Raw genomic sequence first — 4,680 nt, forward strand, 5'->3', positions numbered from 1 at the left:
TAGAGGACTCCTTGTTGAGGAAGTGAAGCAAAGAAGTGCACTGCTGGCTGAACCTTGTACACAGTAACCCAACCAAGCACCGTAACGGGGCCTAAAATTAACACCCGCCACCTGCCAAACGCGGGTAGATTTTGGCATTGGTGGGTAAGAATGTCTAATTCACCAGCCAGTTTGGCGTGTGGTGAAACTCCGGGCTGTACAGTGTGAGCATTTAATAAAAAATAGTCAAGTACGGGCACAAATGAGAGTTGTGATTTATAGCTAAATAAATGCTGCAGTAGCTGTTTGCAAAGTATTTTTGCCATTTTGTTTCATATCTGGTAATGCAAAAATACATCTGAATCCTAACGTTATAGCTATCCCACCTCGCACAGCAACACTGCCTGTCTGGGGGGCTGTGAGCACTGAAATATTTGTTTTTAGAAGCAATGGGCACAGGCATAAAAGTTGGACTAATTTACTTGAAAGTCTACTAAAGTGAGACTTCGTCCTCGTGTTTCTTGGCTAGTTACATTTGTTTCACTGGTATTTCCTCCCTTCTTGTTAAAGGGGAAGTTTACCCCATATCAACCCAGCAGGCCCTGCCCATTGCATCACACTGTCTGATTCACATGATGAACACAGGGACACACAAGATATCAACCCAAAACAAGAGCTGTGTTCGAATACTCATACTAACCGCACTAACCCTACTATTTGTGATGTAAATTGAGTATGTAGAATGCTTATTGGTCATAGTATGGATATAGTTAGTATGCCAAACGTTCCCGGATGTCGTACTAAATTCGCCAAATTACGAAGTATACAAGCAGTGGACACTATTTCCGTGCTTTTAGGGCCCATAATGCAATTCTTCAGAAAATGGGTATGGCTTAACAACATTTTCAGATTTGAAGAAAATGGCGGAAAATACGCAGCCGAAGTCCGAAGAGAGCGGATACAAATTCATTGCTTTTACTAATTATGCCGAATGTTAAGAACATTTTCAGCAACGTAATAAAGTAATGACTTTTCAAGTAAGTTACGTTACACGTTATGTTGGCTGACAATTTGTTAGCTACGCTATCCTTACGAACCTATAGCATTACAGTATGTACTGGTATGTTAGCTAGTTACCGTCTTAACGTTAGTTGGCTGCTAATACATCAAACTTGCCAGGCAGTATAATAACTATATGTCATCTAACTAACTACCTAACGTTTATTGATTTGATTATTCATGTCATTCTTAGCTAAGTGGTATAGTCGTTGTGAGTTCTCAATGGACATTGTTAATTCTGGTTATCTACTCCGATTTCAGAACACTCTCTTCTGAGTGTGCCAGAGCGCAGAATAACTGATGGATTTACGAACGCTCAACACCCGTTGAATATGGCCGGTGTCAGTAAAAGTCTGCAAAAACAAGCGTAATTCAATTGTTGCCAGCAGCACAGTTACAGTCACCAACGGTCTGGATAACATGAAAACAGCCTAACCAGCTCTGCTAGGGCGAGTAAAATGGTCATTGCTTGTCCATATATGTATATATTCTTACTAGTTTTGTGTGTATTGGGTATATGTTGTGAAATTGTTAGATAGTACTTGTTAGATTTGACTACACTGTCGGAGCTATAAGCACAAGCATTTCGCTACACCCGCTATAACATCTGCTAAACACGTGTATGTGACAAATAACATTTGAATTTGAATTTGCTAGGGCGAGTAAAAAATGGTCAGAGTGAGGTGTTCTCTCATTTGTGTCTGGAAGCAGCTAGCAAGCTAGCCAACTTAAGCCAGTTAGCTTGGGTACTTGACTGCCGTTGTGAGGTCAGAACGCTCGGATCAACCCTACTCCTCGGCCAGAGCGTCCAGTGTACACTCCGAGAACAAAACGCTCTGAATTTACGAACGGACAATCTGACAACGCTCTGGATTTGCGCACTCTGGCACACCAGATTGAATTTAAGAACACACCAGAAATAAAATGTCTAGCTAGTTATTTGTTATGCTAACAAGCTAGCAAGAGGTTACATAGCAACAGCATCAACTTCCGGTAGACAAGCGAAGCGCTAGTACGCCCAACTGAAAGGATACCGTTCGTTTACAGTATACTAAAATGAACTAATAGTATGTAGTATATACTCATTAAGTACGTAGTATACAGTATGTTAGTATGGGTATTCAAACACAGCTAAGGACTGGGATTAAAACATCACACAGGCAGCCCAATTCTGATCTTTTTTCCACTAATTGGTATTTTGACCAATCACTTCAGATCTTCTCACATCAGATCTTTCTCTGATTGGGCAAATGACCAATTATTGAAAAAAATATCAAAATTGGGCTATCTAAAAGCAGGCTGTTGTGAGTGAGTGTCTGCATGTGAGTGTGTGTGAGTGAGTGTCCCCTAGCGCAGAGTAAGGGCCCTATAAAAACAGTTGTTTTTTTGCTTGATACCATTGTGTTTTCCCAAATTCGCTCTCAAACAACAATGGATGTTTTAAGTCCACAACCATGCTTAAACCACATCAGAAGAGTACTTTTTATTTGATTTGATTTTACTTTTGAGGTCTGGAAAAAATAAAATATAGTAGTTACCCATTAATTCAAGTCCAGACAAGCCAGAGACCGTTGTTTGGTTAACAATGTTTCTGTAGCACTCATGTGATTGCAAAGTTTGCTAAACAAATGGCCACTGGATTGATGCAAATAATCATGATATCATTCTGCCAGGTAAGCATAGGCTACTTTGAAGTTAACCTTTAATTGAGAAGGTTTTTGGGAAAGCCTTTCAATCTCTACCAGAAGACGGTTATCATTAGCATCATCGCTAACGGCTACACAAAGTGGAGATGCGTGCACACGCACACACAAGGGGAATTCCTGTACCGTTTCAGAAAGTTGCAGGAAATACGAATCATTAATCTCTTATGATAATCTTGGGCTAATTAATGCATTTTCTAATAAATTCAATACATTTAGTTGATTTCCTACTAAGTTCAATACATCTTTGAATATTGTTGAATTCCGTTTTAATGTCTGGATTCCATGATTCCGTTGGCGTTCTCCGTAACGCTGATTTTATAGGACCCTAAAACAGGCAGCGGAGCGGTGTTAAATCCTCGCCACAGGAAACAGAAAAGGGGCACAGGAGGAGGATTTATTTTTAGGAAAATAGGAAATGTTCCTGGTTAAACCTAATCCTGTTTTCAGGCTCCTCAGCCAGCCAGCAGAACTGTTCCTGGTTAAACCTAATGCTGTTTTCAGGCTCTTCAGCCAGCCAGCAGAACTGCTCCTGGTTAAACCTAATCCTGTTTTCAGGCTCTTCAGCCAGCCACCAGAACTGCTCCTGGTTAAACCTAATCCTGTTTTCAGGCTCTTCAGCCAGCCAGCAGAACTGTTCCTGGTTAAACCTAATCCTGTTTTCAGGCTCTTCAGCCAGCCACCAGAACTGCTCCTGGTTAAACCTAATCCTGTTTTCAGGCTCTTCAGCCAGCCAGCAGAGTCAAATAAAATAAGTTAAGAGAAGAGAAGAGCTCCCTCAGTGTGTGTGGCTAGAGTTCCCTTATAGTGACACAGAACTCACTCAGCCAACAGAGAGGAGATTGTGTGTGTCCTTGAAACCCTAACCTCACCCCACACCAAAACAGACACACACTGACCCCAGCCTCCTCAAAGATTCAGGAGCAGGTCTGTGGTGTGAGGAGGTGTGATGGGACTAGGGCCCCTGGAGATTGGGGTGAGGTGGCCCTTCAGCTCCTCTCAGGTATCAGGGTGGAGGGTTACACATGGTGAAAAGCAGGCCTCGGAGCACCGATCAGCTTTCAGGCTTTCAATAGGACCAGGAGCCAGGCGACCGACAGGTCTTACTAAGTAAACAGCCTTCATCTACTGTAGCCTACACCAACTGCTCCTTCTCACCTTAGCCACGTGAGCCTGGACCTTGTGGCATAATAGCAAAGCAACGGTGGGTTCAAGAGAGGGCTCCTAGGACAGACAGTCAGACACAATCATGTTCTAGATAATAACATAGGTGGTGTAGGGACAAAGATGCATACATTTAAACACAGCGCCCGCCCGCATTTGTGAATAAAGTGTTTGTCATTTTGTTTCATAGCTGGTAGCTAAATCACACAAAGAACTAGGAATATAATAAATATATATCCATCTATAATATATATCCAGTGACGAGCAGCACACTGCCTGGCTGGGGAGCTGTGATTGGTGCTGAAGATGTATTTATTATATTTACAAGTGCTGCGCATAAAAGTTGTTCTAATTTACTCTGAAGTCTACTAAAGTGAGACTTTGTCCTTGGCTATTCACATTGTTTTGTTCACAAGTTTTCCAATGTTTGAGTTTGCTTCAGCGAAGAGGTCGGCCACTAGTCAGAAACTCACTGTCACTGAAGAGCAGGCAGCTGGAGTGTCCTTATTGCACCCCCGCCCTTAAAGGGGCAGCTGAACATTTGTCTCATCTGTGATATTTTGGTTAAAAGACGCAGGTCACCATTTTTTTTCAATAAAATTTAGCAATATACCACATCATTTCTTAATTGTAATACATTTATTGTATTAGAAACATTACAAAGCATGCTCATCAAGGTTTTCCTGTGTGTGTGTGTTGTAATTATGGTGAAAAAATATTTTGATCAGCAGGTTTAATGCCACTGGGGAGATTCCAATGAACATGTCAGTCAGGA

The sequence above is a fragment of the Coregonus lavaretus genome (genome assembly GCF_964263955.1).
Source record: "Coregonus lavaretus genome assembly, contig: HAP1_SCAFFOLD_2769, whole genome shotgun sequence".
NCBI classification, from domain to species: domain Eukaryota; kingdom Metazoa; phylum Chordata; class Actinopteri; order Salmoniformes; family Salmonidae; genus Coregonus; species Coregonus lavaretus.